Here is a 21,134-nt window from a genome sequence, read left to right as displayed (position 1 = left end):
AATTTTACTCCAAGGTATAACACACAGGAAAATAAGATAATGTTTACATAAATACTTGTACAAATATATTCATAGCAGCATTATTCACAATAACAAAAAAAGTAAAACAACTCAATGATCCACCAACTGATGAGTGTATATTTATTCATAAAAATATTTTTAGTAGGGGGCAGGAGGGATAGCATGGAGGTAGGGCATTTGCCTTTCATGCAGAAGGTCATTGGTTCAAATACCGGCATCCTATATGGTCCCTGAGCCTGCCAGGAGCAATTTCTGAGCATAGAGCCAGGAGTAACCCCTGAGTACTGCCAGGGGTGACCCAAAAACCAAAAAATATATGTATATATATTTTAGTAGCAAGAATAAGACAACATATCTAGATGTACACTGAATACTCTGGTAAATAATCATATAGGTCTGGAGAGGTAGTGCAGGGGGTACTTATTTATGTATTTATCTTGCAGGCAGCTAGTCCTAGTTCAACATCCTGAACAGCATGATCCGCTGAGCACCGCAAAGAGCAACCCACACCACAAAATCATAAAAGCCACCAAGTACACTGGTGTAGTTCAAACACCAAAAGATAAACATACGGGACCGGCGCGGTGGCGCTAAAGGTAAGGTGTCTGCCTTGCCAGCACTAGCCTAGGATGGATCGAGGTTCGATCCCCCTGGCATCCCATATGGTCTCCCAAGCCAGGAGTGACTTCTGAGTGCATAGCCAGGAGTAACCTCTGAGCGTTCTGGGTGTGACCCAAAAACCAAAAAAAAAAAAAAAAAAAAAAAAAAGATAAACCACACATTATATGATTCAGAGGTAAACAACATGACAGATTAGCAAAGATTATAAAAGTGACTCAAATAGGAGTAATGTATTTTACATTAGTAAGGGCCTGGATTTGCTCCCTGGCACCCCTAAATACCAGAGAGTACTGCCCCCATGCAGAACTGAGCACTACAAAAAGGAGAACAGGAAAAAAAAAATGATCGGATGATGCTGCAGATAATAGAGAACTGAGAGGAATGAATAATGGAGTTTCTTCTTAGAGGTAATATAAACAGTTCTAAGTGACTTTTAACAGTTCTCTGAAAGTTAAAAAAATGAGTTCATTTTAAGTGGATGGATTACATAATATATGAGTTTTATCCTAATAGAGATGTTTGTTTTTTGGGGCCACCCCTAGTGTCACTCAGGGGTTACTCCTGGCTTTGCACTCAGAAATCACTCCCAGCAGGCTTGGGGGACCTTATGAGATGCAAAGGATTGAACCCGGGTCTGTCTTGGGTCAGAAGCATGCAAGGCAAATGCCCTCCGTGTGTGCTGTCATTCCAGAAGGAAGAAGAAGAAGAAGAAGAAGAAGAAGAAGAAGAAGAAGAAGAAGAAGAAGAGGAAGAAGAGGAAGAAGAAGAAGAAGAGGAAGAAGAGGAAGAAGAGGAAGAAGAAGAAGAAGAGGAAGAAGAGGAAGAAGAGGAAGAAGAAGAAGAAGAGGAAGAAGAGGAAGAAGAGGAAGAAGAGGAAGAGAAGAAGAAGAAGAAGAAGAAGAAGAAGAAGAAGAAGAAGAAGAAGAAGAAGAAGAAGAAGAAGAAGAAGAAGAAGAAGAAGAAGAAGAAGAAGAAGAAGAAGAAGAAGAAGAAGAAGGTGAGGTAGAATCAAGGGAGAGAGGTATGGGGGGAGGGAGGGAGGGAGGGAGGGAGGGAGGGAGGAAAAGAGGGAGAGAGAGAGGAAAGAAGGGAAGAATAGGATGGAGTGAAAACAGATCTCTGTACATTGCAGGTAGAGCTATAAAATAGTATGGCTATGATCACTTTGGATAAAGGTAAGGCAATTCCTCAAAGGTTAAAGAATCAGCAATTTTACTCCAAGGTATAACACACAGGAAAATAAGATAATGTTTACATAAATACTTGTACAAATATATTCATAGCAGCATTATTCACAATAACAAAAAAAGTAAAACAACTCAATGATCCACCAACTGATGAGTGTATATTTATTCATAAAAATATTTTTAGTAGGGGGCAGGAGGGATAGCATGGAGGTAGGGCATTTGCCTTTCATGCAGAAGGTCATTGGTTCAAATACCGGCATCCTATATGGTCCCTGAGCCTGCCAGGAGCAATTTCTGAGCATAGAGCCAGGAGTAACCCCTGAGTACTGCCAGGGGTGACCCAAAAACCAAAAAATATATGTATATATATTTTAGTAGCAAGAATAAGACAACATATCTAGATGTACACTGAATACTCTGGTAAATAATCATATAGGTCTGGAGAGGTAGTGCAGGGGGTACTTGTATTTATCTTGCAGGCAGCTAGTCCTAGTTCAACATCCTGAACAGCATGATCCGCTGAGCACCGCAAAGAGCAACCCACACCACAAAATCATAAAAGCCACCAAGTACACTGGTGTAGTTCAAACACCAAAAGATAAACATACGGGACCGGCGCGGTGGCGCTAAAGGTAAGGTGTCTGCCTTGCCAGCACTAGCCTAGGATGGATCGAGGTTCGATCCCCCTGGCATCCCATATGGTCTCCCAAGCCAGGAGTGACTTCTGAGTGCATAGCCAGGAGTAACCTCTGAGCGTTCTGGGTGTGACCCAAAAACCAAAAAAAAAAAAAAAAAAAAGATAAACCACACATTATATGATTCAGAGGTAAACAACATGACAGATTAGCAAAGATTATAAAAGTGACTCAAATAGGAGTAATGTATTTTACATTAGTAAGGGCCTGGATTTGCTCCCTGGCACCCCTAAATACCAGAGAGTACTGCCCCCATGCAGAACTGAGCACTACAAAAAGGAGAACAGGAAAAAAAAAATGATCGGATGATGCTGCAGATAATAGAGAACTGAGAGGAATGAATAATGGAGTTTCTTCTTAGAGGTAATATAAACAGTTCTAAGTGACTTTTAACAGTTCTCTGAAAGTTAAAAAAATGAGTTCATTTTAAGTGGATGGATTACATAATATATGAGTTTTATCCTAATAGAGATGTTTGTTTTTTGGGGCCACCCCTAGTGTCACTCAGGGGTTACTCCTGGCTTTGCACTCAGAAATCACTCCCAGCAGGCTTGGGGGACCTTATGAGATGCAAAGGATTGAACCCGGGTCTGTCTTGGGTCAGAAGCATGCAAGGCAAATGCCCTCCGTGTGTGCTGTCATTCCAGCACCAGAGATGCTTTTTAAAAAGTTACAACCAAACTAAATTTAAATTGAATGTTGACGCTTGACAAATCCAAGAAATGAAGACATCAGTGCTAAATTACTGGAACTGCGAGGTAGAAATGGAAAGTATGAACAAGGAAACAAAGAAAAAAATACTTCAGGAAGTGCTAAAATCATTGTTGTCTAAAAATCAATCTATTCATAGATAACACAATCTTATTTTTTCTCTTCTCTATAAATGAGGTTAATCTAGAACTATAAAAAAAAAAAAACATCCGCCTTAGGAGCTGAAGCAATAGCACAGCAGGTAGGGCATTTGCCTTGCATGAGGCTAACCCAGGTTTGATCCCTATCAAGAGTGATTCCAAAGTGGAAAGCCAGCAATAACCCGAGCTCTGCCAAGTGTAGCCTAAAAAAAAAAAAATCTGCCTCATTTTCTTTTGTCTAAAATTCTCCTCATAAATTGCATGAGTAACAAATATGCAACCATACCTTCAAGCAACAACACTTTGCAAGCGTAAAACTGCTTCCTTGATATAATGCTCAGATGGAAGAGTACCCAGGAAGAGTGAATTTTCGTTTGTAAGTTGCAACAATAAGAAATAGTTCCAGAGATGAGCAGAAAAGTGCTCTTATTCTGGCACTTTCCAGAACCTGAAAACTAGACATTTTATGGGAACACACATTTTTAAATATTTGACTTTCATAAAGAGCCAAGAATTCGAAAGTTTTACAAATATCATTCTCAATCTTTTAAAATGCTATTTGACAAAATAACTTAAGGCCATTTACAGAAGCACAATGCTTTGTGAATATTCACCTAAGTTTAGAAAGACGAATTAGTGGAGTTTTTTTCTTTTTTTTTTTTTCTTTTTTTTTGTTTTTGGGCCACACCCAGTAAAGCTCAAGGGTTACTCCTGGCTATGCGCTCAAAGTTGCTCCTGGCTTGGGGGACCATATGGGACGCGGGGTGGGGGGTGGGGGTGATATCGAACAGCGGTCCGTCCTAGGCTAGCGCTGGCAAGGCAGACACCTTACCTCTAGCGCCACCGTGCCAGCCTCCCTCCCCATTGTAACACATTTTTGGTATAAGGCACTCTACAATCTTTGAGCACCATATTAAAAAGGGTCTCTAAAAGTACACAAATAGAAAATGCACAAGCTTGAGAACAAAAACAACTGTTAGAACCAAGCACTGTTATTTATAGTAAGCCCTGTAATCTTAAGGAAATTCAGTTAACTTTGCTAATCGTCAATTTTCCAACTTAAAAAGTTTGTGCCAGTATAATGATTGAGCAAAAATAAATAAAATTAATGTAGCTTTTTTTTGGGGGGGCCACACCCAACAGTGCTCAGGGGTTACTCCTGGATCTGTGCTCAGAAATCCTCCTGGCTGGATCAGAAAACCATATGGGATGCCGGGGATCGAACTCGGGTCCACCCCAGATTGCCAGCATGCAAAGAAAATGCCCTACTGCTGTGCTATCACTCCAGCCCAAATGTAGCATTTTTTTTAAATTTATCAGTACATTCTTAAAATATTGTAGAAACTTACTACAATAAATCCTACTTTTTCTAGCAATTTAGGGTTTTTTTCCCTACATAACTCAACAATTAGTACCCAAGGATAAAACTCAAAAGAAATATTTTTTACGCTAGTATGCTAGAGAAGAGAGACAAAGTGGCTAAGATTAACCAGATCCTGGAACTTCTGGAAATAATAAATAAGTATCAATACAGGTCATTTGATATTTTACCAAATTTCATCATCATAACTATACATAAGCAATAATAATACACATAATCTTCTACAAAAAAAATTGGCTGAGCCAAAGAGAAAGTACAGAGGTAGAGTGTTTGTCTTGCACACAGTCAACCCAGTTTCAATCTCCAACATCCCATATCCAGCATACCCACGCCAGAAGTATTCTTGAGTGTAGAGCCAGAAAAAAACCCTGAGCAGGAGCTGGAGCAGAGGTGCGGAGCAGTAAGGCTTCTGCCTTGCTGGTGCTAGCCTAGGACAGACAGCGATTCAATCCCCCAGCAACCCCTATATAGATTCCCCAAGCCAGGAGCAATTTCTGAGCTCATAGCCAGGAGTAATCCCTGAGCGTCACCAGGTGTGACCCCCAAAAAAACATAAAACCAAAACAAAACTAAACCCTGAGCATAGCCAGTTGGGGTCTAAAAATAACCCTCTCCCCAAACCATTCCTAAAAATATTAATGTTATTTCACCCTCAGCAAGTAAATCTAAGAACAACTTCTGAGGGGCAAAGAGATAGTACATGAGAGGTAAGGCACTTTCTTTGCAAGCTTTTTGCCCCGGGTTTGATCTCCAGCACTATATACAGTTCCTCAGGCACTGAACCAGGAATAATTTCTTTTTGTTGTTGTTTTTTGTTTTTTTGAGTCAAACCCGGCAGCGCTCTGGGGTTACTCCTGGCTCTACGCTCAGAAATCGCTCCTGACAAGCTCGGGGGACCACATGAAATGCCGGGATTCGAACCACCGTCCTTCTGCATACAAGACAAATGCCCTACCTCCAATGCTATCTCTCTGGCCCCAGGAGTAATTTGTGAGCACTAGCAGGTGTGTACCAAGTACCAAAAAATATTCTGAGAGTGGAAGGTCTCAGACTCCAAGTAATGGGAGAAAACTAACTGAAAATAAAGACAAGGGATTAGAAGTTAGTTGAAAGGGCAGGAGTGAATATTTTGCATGCAGAGATTCCAGGTTCATTCCCTTGTACTACAAGGTCTCACAATTACAGTTTGAAGTGACCCATAGGCACTAAGCTGGAAGTAGCTTCTAAACACTGTTGAGCTTGGCACAAAAGCCCCTCAAAAAATAAAACAAAGAAGACAGTATGTGAGGTCCTGAATTCTACCTCTAGAGTAGCAAATGCAATTATCTGGCATGCTCAATCCCTCACACCATGTATTGTCTCTACAGCACTGTAAGAAGTGGATCCCAAACCTTGAGTGCAGTATTGGGAGAGCCCTGAACACACACGTGTGGCCCCCAAACCAAAATTAAACAAAAAGAAAGAACATGATCCTATGAAGAAATGGTAGATTCCACAAGTCTAGTGCAAGATATGCAAAAGATGCATGTGGCATATTTTGTTGTGCCAGAAAGTAAGAAGCCATAATAGTTTATAGTACATTTGTCCAAAATATAGTAATCGCTAGGCAGGGTTCTCACTGAACTAATCGTTTTTTTGGTTGTTGGTTTTTTGTTTGTTTGTTTTCGGGTCACATCCAGCAGCACTCAGGGGTTACTCCTGGCTCTACGCTCAGAAATCGCTCCTGACAGGCTCGGGGACCATATGGAATGCCGGGATTCGAACCACTGTCCTTCTGCACACAAGGAAAACTCCCTACCTCCATGCTATCTCTCTGGCCCCCCACTGAACAAATGTAATAACCAAATTTATAACCAATATTATAACAAACCAAGCCAACCAATAACCAAACCAATATTATAACGAATATAATAATCAAAACTGAACAAAACTATTTACATAAAAAATGTCAAAACTTCATAATAGCTTCATAAAACTAGGAATCAAAATTTATAACCTTCAGAGGACAGTTAGGCACTACTTCATTACTCTGAAAATTTATGATAAAATAGAAAGAATTGAACTTTTTATGGTTTTCAGTATGAATTAAATTTTAGAATTAAAAAAACAAAACAAAACAGCGGGCCAAAGAGATAGCACAGCAATAGGGTGTTTGCCTTGTAAGCAGCCGACCTGGGATGGGCCTAGTTTTGATCCCTGGCATCCCATATGGTCCCCCGAGTCAGGAGCAATTTCTGAGCACAAAGCCAAGAGTAAATCCTGAGCAAAGTTGGGTGAGGCCCAAAAGCCAAAACAAACAAACAAGCAAACATATATATAGATATAGATATAGATATAGATATTTAAAAATACTTTTTAAATTTAATTTTTATGGGGCTGGGATGATAACACAATGGTAGGGCATTTGCCTTGCATGCAGCCGACCTGGGAAGGAGCCAGGTTCGATCCCTGGCATCCTTTCAATCCCTTGCATTCCATATGGTCCCCTGAGCCAGGAGCGATTTCTGAGCACAAAACCAGGAGGAGTAACACCTCAACAAAGTCAGGTGAGGCCCAAAAATCAAAACAAACAAACAAATTATATATACATATATATACACATATATACATATATATATACATACACACACATTTAAGAAATGCTTTTTAAATTTAATTTTTAAGGAGCTGGAGTGATAGCAGAACAGTAGGGTGTTTGCTTTGCATGCTGCAGACCTGGGACTGACCGGGTTCGATACGTGGCATCCCATATGGTCCCCCGAGCCTGGCAGGAGCAACTTCTAAGTACAGAATCAGGAGTAACCCCTGAGTGCTGCTGTGTGTGCCCCCACACACACACACAAAAAAGAATAAAAGAACAGCAAGTAGGTCAATTATGGCTCTTCTGAAGAGTTCTGGCTAATATATAGAGAAGAAATGATATAATTGGAGTATTACCCATTTTTCAATTTCTAAAAATGCACTAATTCAAGCAACAGTCATCCATGGATAGTAAAAGCATTAGTGAAAGAATGATGGATGAGAAACTTAATAATAAAAGGACTAGACAGGTGCTATTCAAATACACTTGACTAATCACAATGCTACCCAAAAAGTAAGCAAAGCAAACTATAGCAGATGCAAAGCAATATATATCTGATTACATACAGATCAGCCTTTTGATCTAACCTCTATCTAGAAGAAATTCAGGAATAGAAACATAAATTAAATAATGTCATGAAGAAGTATCAAGAAAATTCAAAGGCATAAAAACAACTACACACTATGTTTATAAGTGGTTCATGAAAGGAAGAAAATATCTTTTGGAAAAGCAGACACAAGTATTTTGGAATGAAATGACAATGGTATCTGGAATGGTTTAAAATACTCTACCTATCCTGCTGATGTCATGCCAGTAGCATCTCTACCAACAATCACCACCACCCACAATGGTTCAGCTTCACCACTCCTCTATGGCTTCATGCAGGCATCAAACCTACCAAAACTCCAAGTATGCAGTTAATTTGGGCTGACATCATCAGGACTTTTTTAAAAAAAAAAATACTATCTTTATTTAAACACCAGGGTTACAAACATGTTTGTAGTTGGATTTCATTCATAAAAAAAGAATACCCCCCCTTTACCAGTGCAACCTTCCCACCACCAATGCCCCCCATTTCCCTCCTCCACAACCCCTGCCTGTCTTCAAGACAGGCATTCTATTTCTCTCGACCATTGTCATGATAGCTGTTACTGTAGTTATTTCTCTTTTATTTTTATTTTAATGTCTTCCATCTTTGAGGCACTGCATTATCTTTATTTTGGAGTGAGAGTACTTCCCACCTCACCCCACTCCTGCCTTCTTTTTTTTTTTCCCTCTGACTCCTGCCTTCTCGTACTTCCAAAATGCATGACAGCCAAAAACACACCCCAGGAAAGCCACTATATCAACCACAGTGCTTGGAATTCTTGCACCAGGAACTGTCATGCCAGTAAGAACACATTAATTTAGATGTAATTTGTATTTGAAGCCACCTAATATTCAGAAGCAAAAGCAGTAACAGGAAGATCAACTAGTAACAAGAGCTTAGTAAACCTTCTGACAATGATTTAATGATCTCATGGTGAAATGCAATAATTTTCACAAATTTTCTTATTGATGTACTCTTTGTGTTTTCTTCTTTTTTAAAAAAAATTAATTTGTGGGGCCGAAGTGGTGGCACAGGAACTGTGCACAAGCAGTGGCACAAGCAGTAAGGTGTCCAGCCTTGCCCGTGCTAGCCTAGAAAGGACCACGGTTCGATCCCCCAGCATCCCATATGGTCCCCCAAGTCAGAAGCAATTCCTGAACGCATAGCCGGGAGTAACTCCTAGGCCAATAACACCAGGTGTGGCCCAAAAAAAACAAAACAATAAAAAAATTAATTTGTTCCCATTTAATTGGAAACAAAGATATTATGATCAACTATGCAATATGTGCTTTTTAAATAGTTATTTGTGTATAAAAATAAGTAAATAAAATAACAGGAAAAAGTTGTGGGAGAAAATACAAATAGAAAATATTGGTGGGGGGGGGGGTTGAAGAAACAGCACAGCAGTAGATCCTTTGCTTTGCAAGTGACCAACCCAGGGCCAACAGTGGTTTGAATCCCAGCATTCCATATGGTCCCCCGTGCCTGACAGGAGTAACACCTGAGCACTGCCAGGTGTGCTGACATGGATGTGGGGAGAAAGGGACTCTCATTCACTGCTAGTGGGAATGCCATCTAATTCAGACTTTCTGGAAAACAATATGGATATTCCGCAAAAAATGGAAATTGAACTACCATATTATCCAGCAATATCACTCATAGGGATATACCTTAAAAATACAAAAACACAATATAAAAATGCCCTCTGCATTCCCATGTTCACTGTCACACTATTTACAATAGCCAGAATCTAGAAACAACTAGAAACAACCTAAGTGCCCGAGAACAGATGAGTGGCTAAAGAAACTATGTGGTTCACAATGGAATACTGTACAGCCATTAGAAAAATGAAGCCATGAAGCGTGTTTATGCATAGATGGACACAGAGATTATTATGATAAATGAAATGAATCAGAGAGAGAAAGATAGAGGTAGAATAATCTCACTTATCAGTGGGATATAAAAAAGAAAGTGGTGGCGCAAGTGGTAAGGCATCTGCCTTGCACATGCTAGCCTAGGATGAACTGCGGTTCAATCCCCCAGCATCCCATATGGTCCCCCGGCATCCCATATGGTTCCCCAAGCCAGGAGCGATTTCTGAGCGCATAGCCAGGATTAACCCCTGAGCATCACCGGGTGTGGCCAAAAAAGGAAAAGAAAAGAAATAAAAGACAGTATGGTAATAATATCCAGAGACAATAAAAATGGGGGTTCATGAGGACCAATTCATGGTAGGAAGCTTGCCACAAAGAGTGGTGAGTACAGTTAGAGTAGAGAAGTATCTATTATGACAATGATAGTTGGAACTGATTGTTCTGGACAAGAACTGAATGCTGAAAGGGGATAAAAGTGAGGTACATCAGAGTATTTTATCAACAATAATGCCAACCACAGTGTCAAAAAGAAAAGAAAGTAAGAGAGAGAAGCAAAATGCCTGTCCCAAAGATAGAAAGGGGGTTGGGAGATGGGAGGTAAATGGGGACATTGGTGGTGCAAAAATTGCACTGGGGAAGGGTGGTGTACATCCTATGACTGAAACCCAACTATGAACAACTCCGTAACCACAGTGCTTACATAAAGCGAATTTTAAAATAAATAAATAAATAAAATATTAATGGCACCTAAATCTGGTTAGTCTATCTAAGACTTCATTGTACTCTTGTATTTTGGAAATTTTCATAGTAAGTATTAAAATACAAATACAAAACTAACCAAACTCAAAATTTCTAAAATGGAACTGTTGTGGGACTGAATCCTACCTACTACTTATTGCGTGTATTTGCATAAGTGATTCAACTCCTTTAAGCAGTATTCTCCTTCCCAAGAGGGGAAACAACACTACTCATGTATTAAATTTGAATGAAATAATCTGTAAGACAGAAATAATTTTCTACCATGTAGATTTCCAGTAAAGCTTAGTTATATAACATCATTTAACATTAGTATTAGAGAAGATGTAATAGCAAACACTGCTGAATAATTATAAAGAGTCTAATTTTTTAAATCAAAATTCTTTTTTTTAAAAGCACATATATATTTACAACTACTTTTTTCTATTACTCAACTTTTAGAAAACTTATAAGCACAAATACAACTATCACTAATTTAATAGTACCAAAGAAGGTGAACTATCTCAAATTTTGCTTTCTTGCATTAAATTTGAGTGATACAGTGTTGGTTTTCAGGGATTTTTTGTAAAGATCCTATTTTTTTTTTAATTTAAATTTTCTCTAAAATAAGTCTTAAAAAGAAATGGCATAGAATAGTAACAAATCAAAGCACTTTATATTTTTCTAAAAATGCTAAAAATACTTGTCTTATAAACAAAATCAGTTTGGCATTCACATAGACCTTATATAAAACTTAAAAAATCAATTTTTTACATTTAAAAAAGAAAATTATACTCAAGTCTACAGAGCTAAAGCAACTGATAAATTTTTCCTTTCACTTTTAATCAGGTTTTCTGTTGTAAGCGCTCAGCAGACAGTGACGCGAGACAGTGCCTCCCAACTTTAAGTTCACCTTTGCAGTTCCACAAGGGACACCATGTCAAGATTGTTCAGCTTTTTTGATGAGTGCTGCGTGGGTAACTAATGTGTAAATGCAGATACGTATAGAAAGCAGTTTTGACAGTGATGTATTGCAACTGGTTCCAGATGTCGGGAAGGGATGCTTGTCCAAGCATCTGGGGCTCTACTGCCACAGAACAATGCCAGGATGGAGACAGTCTTCAAAAGACCGTGGTACTTTTACTCTTCAATTAGAATATTCCGAAGGCAAATATCTAGCTCCTCTTTTACTTAAGAAAATACTGAAATGTCTTTGTGGGTTTGGGTTTAGGTTTGGATTTGGGTACGGGTATGGATACTACACTCCGCAGACCACAGGATGTACTTTGGGGACCATATGTACTACCAGAGTTCTAACTATAGTTTGCTTAAGGAAAGTACCTTACCCCCTAAACTATGTCTCTGGCCCCAATTTAGTGTGTGTACTGCTTTTTTTTTTTACCCAGAAAAGAAAGGTTGAAATATTGAGCATCCTAATAGCATGGCATAAAGGAAAACTGCTGAGATACTAAAATGTTTTATGTAGACATGTATCCCAATTAGAAATCACCCACCTCTCAACTTAAGGTGTTTATGTCTTTTACTTTATGAGTTTCTTTCTCTCATTCTTCTCCCTTTTTTCCTCTCAAATTTTCTAAATAAAACAATTTGTACATTAAAAAACTTAAATTATGGGCCTGGAGAGATAGCACAGCGGCGTTTGCCTTGCAAGCAGCCGATCCAGGACCAAAGGTGGTTGGTTCGAATCCCGGTGTCCCATATGGTCCCCCGTGCCTGCCAGGAGCTATTTCTGAGCAGACAGCCAGGAGTAACCCCTGAGCACCGCCCAATGTGACTCAAAAACTAAAAAAAAAAAAAACTTAAATTATATATTCATATGGTATAATAAGAATTTTAAATACATTGCACCAAAACATAAATATTCACAAAAGCAACATTAAAGTAAATGCTGAATTACTACTCTATATGTAATAAAGCTCCTAAGAATATCATCAATACAGACTTTAAGAACCACTGCATATTATAATACTTCTAGAATAAAAACTTATGGGGCTGGAACAATAATAGCAATAGCACAGCGGGTAAGTGTTTGCCTTGCACGCAGCTGACCCGGGACCAACCCAGGTTCGATTCCCGGCATCCCATATGATTCTCCAAGCCTGTCCAGTGCGATTTCTGAGTGCAGAGCTAGGAGAAACCCGAGCAATGCCAGGTGTGGCCGCAAAACAACAACAATATAAAGAGTTATAAGCAGCATGTGAATAAATAAAATTCCTGGTCCACTGGTTGAAAAAGTACAATAGGGCCCGGAGAGACAGCACAGCGGCGTTTGCCTCGCAAGCAGCCGATCCAGGACCAAAAGGTGGTTGGTTCGAATCCCGGTGTCCCATATGGTCCCCCGTGCCTGCCAGGAGCGATTTCTGAGCAGACAGCCAGGAGTAACCCCTGAGCACTGCCGGGTTGTGCCCCCCCCCAAAAAAAAAGTACAATAATATATATAAATTTCAAAAACAGAAACATGATTACAATGATTCAATAAATAGCAGTTAGCTTTTAAAATCGCTAAAGTTGCAATATCTACATTAAAAAAAAAAGAGTAACACGGCTCTAATATAAGCATTTGGTTCTAGTGGGAATTTTTCCAAACAACCTATCTGTCTTCCTCTTCTCTCAGTACCAAAATCTCAGCTCCAATCCAAAAAAAGAAAACTCTCAGGGGATTCCCTACAGCTATATTCTCTTTATGTGGTCTTGCTATAAGACATTTTCTCATTGATCAAGGAAACGGCAGAAAAAGCATGCAGTCAATTATCCTAGAACAAAGGTGACTTCATGTTACTGATTTTCATCAAATCAATTGTTTTAAAATACTTTTAATAAAAATAAGGGCAAACAAATCTGTCAGAATAATGTTTAGTACTGTTATGTTCCTTTTGATTTCCTAATAAATTGAAGTAATTGAACACTCTAAATACATCACAAAACTTTCAATCTGTAAAAGAAACTTGTGATCAATAACTTCCTATTAGATGTTTAACTATAAACTCAAAGTTGTTGTGTTTGTTCTATTATTGATATGCAAATGGGAAGGTCATGAATAGTTAGAAAAACTGATACTTATTTTTATAACTGTATTACCAAATTTATTTAGAATTTTGTATTTAAATGATCAAATAGTGAAATTTTATACAGAATCAGAATCCATTAAAGAATGGTGTGAGATAACAGAAAAGCTGTAAAGTATTTGATCCCACTGTCTCTTTGAAAGTTTCTGTTCTATTATAACAAATCTTTATTTGGAGATGCATATTAACATACCACAACTTGAAGCAACTTAAAACAATTTTGGCCAAAATATGATGCTTTTGATTCCTAATTATCTTACGAAAATTAAAACAAAGTGGGGTAGGGGCTGGAGAGATAGCATGGAGGTAGGACGTTTGCCTTGCATGCAGAAGGTCATTGGTTCAAACCCTGGCATCCCATATGGTCCCCGAGCCTGCCAGGATCGATTTCTGAGCATGGAGCTAGGAGTAACCCCTGAGCACTGCTGGTGTGACCCAAAAACAAAACAAAACAAACAAAAAAAATAGAGTGGGGTGAGTGCATGCTACGTATACCATTAATTTTTTTTTTGTCTTTGGTTTTTGGGTCACACCTAGCAGTGCTCAGGGGTTACTCCTGGCTCTATGCTCAGAAATTGCTCCTGGCAGGCTTGGGGGACCATATGGGATGTCGGGATTCGAACCACCGACCTTCTGCATGCAAGGCAAATGCCCTACCTCCATGCTATCTCTCTGGCCCTACCATTATTTTGAAATATGAAAAGCTTGCTGGATAATACAATTTTAAATATAATATTAATTATATATTTATATATAAATTACATCTGGCAAGACAAACAAAATTATTATCTACTAAAATATAGATCCAAATATATTTAACTAAATAACCTTTATATTTATCTTGCAATTTAATAATAATTCAAAATAAATTATTTGAACAAGAAACTTAGCACTTTCCAAAAAAATACAAATATAGGTAGCACCAACTTCAAACTTCAAAATCACAGACCTTTGTATCCAGTAAGCAAAGACTAAGACCTAACAGACCAAATTAAATAAATTTAATTTCCAATTATGAAAAACAACCATATAACTCTAGAAAAGGCTTTGTATCAAGCAGTCTCATTTCTGGTGGACATATAAAGTGGTACCACCACTTTGGTATTTTATTGTGTGTGTTTCACATTTTAATTTTAAGCACCACGATTTAAATACTGTTAAGGATAAACTTCCCTACATACAGCGTTCAAAGACCACACTGTCGACCAGAGTGTGCCCCCTTGCTCCCCAGAATTAGTTAACTAGCAGAGACTATAGTTCTGTAGACCAGCTATCAGATTCTATTGCCTTTGGCAAGTTGTGATATAGCTACTTTGAAAATCAATTTAAGCATGAAGCAATATTGAAAACACATTCCACTCAATAACCAAACATTTACACTTCTAGTTAAACAAATTCATACATGTAGACAAGCATATTTATAACAACAAAATTTTGCAAATGAAGCATCCATCAACTGTGAAAGTAATGTAAAATTTTCTGCACAATGAAGTATTATAAAGCAATTAAAATGATGAATTTTTTAGGGACAGAGGGCATCGAATAGGAGTTAAGATGCATGTCACTCAATTCAATCCCCAATACCACATGGTACCCTGAACACTGAGAAATATAGCCCTAGAGCCCCCTGAGATACCACCAGATGTGACCCAGGAGGACCCCAAACGCTTAGGTTGGCCTAGATAATCACCAGGACCATATGTTTAGACCCTCATTGAACCACTGGCCCAGTATGTATGTATGTATGTATATAATTATATATACAGATCATTTTGATATCGATGTCAAAAGCACTTATTTAGGAACACACGCTGTATATTTATACATATTATGCCTTTCTTGAGGGACAGGTATTGCTGGGGATTCCTACATGTAGTGTATTTATGCCTCCCCTTTGAGTTACCTACCTAGTAATGTAAGCACTAAAAAGTAAAGCACTAAGAACATTTTTTTATAATTCAAATAAAGCACTACTTTTGTGAAGTTAAGCATTTTTTTCTAGATGGCTGAAGGAATGAAGAATCCTATACAAATCCTTATATATATACATATATGTAACATATAAGGGCCAGAGTGATAGCACAGTGCTAAGGCATCTGCCTTGCATGCAGCCAGACCAGGATGGACCCAGATTCGATCCCTGGCATCCAATATGGTCCCCTTACCTGTGATTTCTGAGAGCAGAGCCAGAAGTAACCTCTGAGCACCACCGAACGTGGCCCAAAACAAAACAAAACAAAACAAAACAAAACGAAGAAATCCTCAGCATGATAAGAGGTTATACTTTAACATATCTAATTAAAGGAGATTTAACAAAATGCTAATCTATTGGGGGTTTTTTTGTTGTTGTTTTTTTTTGGGGGGGGCCACACCTGTTTGACGCTCCGGGGTTACTTCTGGCTATATGCTCAGAAATTGCCCCTGGCTTGGGGGGACCATATGGGACGCCGGGGGAACGAACTGCTGTCCGTCCTATGCTAGCACTTGCAAGGCAGACACCTTACCTCTAGCGCCACCTTTCCGGCCCCTAATTTATTGTTTTTAACATATGATTAGATGTTTGAAATATTACATGATTTTAAATTAATATGCAAGCTTTCAAATAATCTACATAAAACTTTACTTCAGAATTTCTAATAATACTTCTTTTTTTTTCTAATAATACTTCTTACAAATATATTACTTTAGGGGTTGGAGAGTGAGTAGGATGCTTGCTACTATGCTGACATGTTCCATCCCCAGCATCCTGCATCCCATATGGTTCCCTGAATATTACCAGGAATAATGTGTGAGTGCAGAAGTCAATAATAATCCCTGAGCATCACTGGGTATGGTCCAACCTCCCCAAATTACTGTCCTGTAAAAATTTGTTTTAAAAGTATGCTGAAGGACAGACAATATATTCTTTCCAGAAAAAACATCACACAATAAAGTAAACTGTTCATACTTAATACTGATAGGGTTTTGCAGCATTCATAATCACAGATGCATATTCAAAAAAATTGTTCCCCTTAGTACAAATGACATTACATTAATCAATGCATCTATCAGATAAACCAGAGTGTTACTAAGCATTCTTAATATATGGTTTTCAATTGTTTGAATCTTCACATAAAATACGTTCAAAAAAGAAAAAAAGTTATTCATACATCATCCATGATAAATAACTCAAATACAAGAACAGTCCATATATTATTTGAATATTAAGTAAGGAGGTTGTGTTTTGTTTTGTTTTGTTTTTTCAAATTAATTTTACATATGAAAGATCTGAGTCATAGTAGCCAGAGAGACAGTAGAGCAGGTAGGACACTTGGCTTGTACAGGATAATACAGGTTCAATCCCTGACACCTCATATAATTGATTCCCTGAGCACCACCAGGAGTGATCCTTGAAAACAAAACCAGGAGTAAAGCATTTATAAGGGTAATTTTATATGCATTATATTCAGCTTTGGTCATTTTTATCAAAATTAAATACTCTAATTTTTGGAACTAGATAACTTATCAATATTATTTTTCCATCCAGTGGTAATATGATAGAGCCAAAATAGTTAAGAATATATAACAAATATAAGTATCTCCTGTTGCAAAATTAACTAGACTTCCAGAACATAACAAAGAAGTTTCCAAATTAGATTCTATAATAAGGAAAGCTGTAATATCAATTTGGTGTTATCATGATAATCATGGACTTATCCCTTAATACCAAAACTGGGAGGAAACACACACAGACACACATACACAAAGGAAAATGGAAACTTGTTAGTAGTACAATATAACAAAAGCAAGCAGTGATGTTTATTTGCAAAATAAAAGTACTTCCTAGCCAGTGTTTTTTGAGTCTAACCCAGTACTCCTGGTGCCTTCTAAGGAACTCTCATGTGTCAGGCAATTCCTATTTTCATAATTTTATTAAGATACTGCTTCCGCTTTATATTCTCAGTGAAACGAGGGTGTACAAAAAGCATGTGTAACAGATTGGGTGCAGAGCAGATAACAGAATCAAGTTTGCAGGAAAGGCATTGAAAAGGTCAGAAAACAAATATATCATAGGCCAGGAATGCAGCGTGGCTGTAGAGCCCTCACCTAGCATGTGTAAAGCCCTGGGTTCAATCTCCAGCATCATGAAACAGAACTGAAAAGTAAGACAATACCATCCTTCTAGTTTTTAAAGAAGTATGATTTGGTGTGCTTTATTTTTTTATTAATGTTACATATGTCTAGACTAAGGATGTAGTTCATATAGTGGAGGACATTGTCTTGCATGTGCAAGATCCTGTGTTTCATATCTGTTACTTCCTGGCTTCTAAAAACTCCAGGGTAGGTCTATGGTAACCTTTGAAGACTGTCAGTGGTCCATAATATATATAAATTAATACCTATGCTAATTCAATAATTTATTATTTAAAAATTATTTATTATTTATTATTGTAAACTAATTCCTATGTTGCAAATATTGATAAAATGTACATAAGAAATAGATATCTAGACTTCTCAATAGTTTAGCATGAAGAGTGGTTCTGAAAACATATAAGACTCAAACAACTAAACCTTAGAATGGATAAGAGATGGAATGAACTAATGTATGTACAAGATTATCATAAATATGAAAAAAAGGAAAGTTTTCAATAAATAGTAGTTCCTTTCACATTGTTCCTTTTATAACTGGAACTACAGAATGCAATGCTGAGATCAGGGATTCCTAGGAATATAAATGCCCACACTACCATTCTATAGTAAGCAGAATTATAAAAAAAATTTAAAAATTAAGCTTAATTTAACTCATCATTAGATTCTTTTTTTTCCCCCAGTGGGTATGCATACATGTATTATATACTCAGTATTTTATTTTATTCTTTTGTCCCCCCATTCACAATACAGACCAGGCAAAGAGCCTGGTTTGAAGTGTATATGGGGAGCATTTACTGTACCTCCTCTTTCTATACAGTCAGTGTAAAGAACACAGCCTGTGGTAAGCTCATCATTAGATTCTAACTTAAATTCTATCATAGGTCCATACATTACCTCTCTAGATGCCATGAACTTTTATAAAAACTAGAAAGACCAGATTCACTAGTCTCAAAATATGCCTTAGAGAGACTACCACAGAGTTTGCTCCTTTGTCTTTGAACCAGGCAGGAAAACCGCCATAAGAAGCCAAAGTTCTGGGGTCAGAGAGATAGCATGGTGGTAGGACGTTTGCCTTGCATGCAGAAGGATTGTGGTTCGAATCCCAGCATCCCATATGGTCCCCCGAGCCTGCCAGGGGCAATTTCTGAGCATAGATCCAGGAGTAACCACTGAGCGCTGCCAGGTGTAATCCAAAAACCAATTTTAAAAAAAGAGTAAATAAAGCCCTGAACACCACCAAATGTGGCAAAAATAAATTTAATTTAATTTTTAAAAAAAGAAGCCAAAGTTCTATACAACAACACACAACAAATTAATTAGGGATGAGCACATCCTTTGAAATGCAGACTATCAGGGAACAGACTATCAGAACTAAAGGGCTCGAGCACAAGCTTTTCATCATGGTATCTAATGAAGGACATATGTAGCATATACTGCAATAGAGACCAATGCATACTCATAAACTAACCAGATTTTTTTCACCTGCTGGCCAAAGAGCATTTTAACAAAGTCAGTCAAAATCATTACTGCTTTCATTCCTTAAGCTTCATCTTCCATTAATAAAGATAAATACAAACCGCAATAGAATAATAATATAAAATACAAAAACAGAGTACTAATACTAATCATATATCGAAATAGAATACTTAGCATCAATCTTACCAAAAAAAAACAACAAAAACTTAAACCTTTTCTCTAGCTAATTACCTTCCAAATCTCTTAACTTGAGCTATTCTCCTCTTGACCTATAGTTTATTCTGTTGGCCTTTATTTTCTACCTTCTTTTCTTTTCCTTTTCTTCTTTTTCCTTAGTTCCAGAAATCAAACTCAGGGCATTAAATGTAGGAGGTGTGCTCTCTTCAACCTGGCTCTTTTCTATCTTATCAACACCAAAATAAACATTAGCTCCTTTTCTGTTTTTCTTTTAGAAAGGTAAAGCAAGGACAATAGAGTGAACTGAAGTAGTCACCACCAAGTTTTCATCAAGAGGCCAGCTAGTAAGAGGGTTACGGTGTTTGCCTTACATGCAGCCAACCTCAGTTTGATCCCTGGCATTGCATATGATCCTGAGTATCAGCAAGAGTGATTCCTAATCATAGAGCCAGGAATAAGCCCTGAGCACCAACAGGATGGTACCTTTGCCACCTCTCCCAAATATTTTTCACGAAGGCTTTAATGAATGATTCTGCCTTCTAAAATCTCTGACAGACAAAAAGTTCCTAATGCAGTTCTTAATGCAAATCAATTTTTCAAACTATCAACGTAAGGCAGAGGATGCCATAGAGTCCCAGAGTACATGCTCACATGTATGTGGCACCGAAGAAAATAAACTATTTTTCCTTATCATTTCCCAAAGAAAAAAATCATATTAGCACTATGTAAGTTGGTATTCGGTCTTTTAAAATTAACTTTGCAACCAAAAACAGCTTCCGGATGAAAGCAATGAAGAGTACCAACAACATATCAAGGCACATAAAATCCATTTTCTAAATCATACATACGGGTGATCAAATAAACACATCATCATGACAACATTTTATATTGCCTATATTCATACAAACAATGTGACTTATAATTAATACAAACAATGTGACTGCGGTAAATTTTAAAAACTTTGAGGCCGGAGCATTGACACAGGGCATAAGGTGTCTGCTTTGAGCACACTAGCCTGGAGAGGACCACGGTTCTATCCCCCAGCGTCCCATTTGGTCCCCCAAGCCAGGAGTGATTTCTGAATGCATAGCCAGGAGCAACCCTTAGCATCACTAGGTGTGGCCCCAAAACAAAACAAAACAAAAACTTCAAGTCAAAAATAGCAGATATTTGTAGAAGTAACTATTCCTCTTTTTTTGTTTTTGTTTTTGTTTTTGGGTTACACCCGGCAGCACTCTGGGGTTACTCCTGGCTCCATGCTCAGAAATCGCTCCTGGCAGGCTCGGGGGGCCATATGGGATGCCGGAATTAGAACCAATGACCTTCTGCATGAAAGGCTAATGCCTTACCTCCATGCTATCTCTCTGGCCCCTCATTCCTCTTTTCCACATTTTCATTTCTGAGTTCCAAACATCACAGTGAATTCACATCTGATGGCTGCACTCTGTACTTTCATCCACAAGCTACATTCTTGCTAAATAGGCAAAGGCAAACACAGGAGGTAAGACTTATTGAATAACAGTACTACTGAAAAAGAAAAACAAGTCACAATGCTTTAGAATTTTAAAAAAGTGAACAAAACCCACAAATCTATAACCAAATTATATAGCTTCTCAGATAAATTACCTATACGATACCCAAATTCAACTGTTCATTACTGTGTATTTCATAACCATGAAATACTGAATTAAAGTTTGAGAATATCACAATGATTTTTGTGACATTTTAA

The 21,134-nt window shown here is 37.9% G+C and overlaps 1 protein-coding gene and 1 non-coding gene across 3 annotated transcripts in view; both read right to left on the bottom strand.

Moving 5' to 3' along the window:
* Positions 1-21,134, bottom strand: part of PBX3 (PBX homeobox 3) — a 255,868-nt gene that overhangs the window by 153,898 nt on the left and 80,836 nt on the right. The window lies entirely within an intron of this gene.
* Positions 18,478-18,612, bottom strand: LOC126010141 (small nucleolar RNA SNORA51). The gene has a single exon (XR_007496275.1). It is a non-coding gene; the product is annotated as a small nucleolar RNA SNORA51 (small nucleolar RNA).

The sequence above is a fragment of the Suncus etruscus genome, chromosome 5 (assembly GCF_024139225.1).
Source record: "Suncus etruscus isolate mSunEtr1 chromosome 5, mSunEtr1.pri.cur, whole genome shotgun sequence".
Lineage (NCBI taxonomy): Eukaryota > Metazoa > Chordata > Mammalia > Eulipotyphla > Soricidae > Suncus > Suncus etruscus.
The sequence above is the reverse complement of the archived record's forward strand: the minus strand, read 5'-3'. Positions and strand labels throughout refer to the sequence as shown.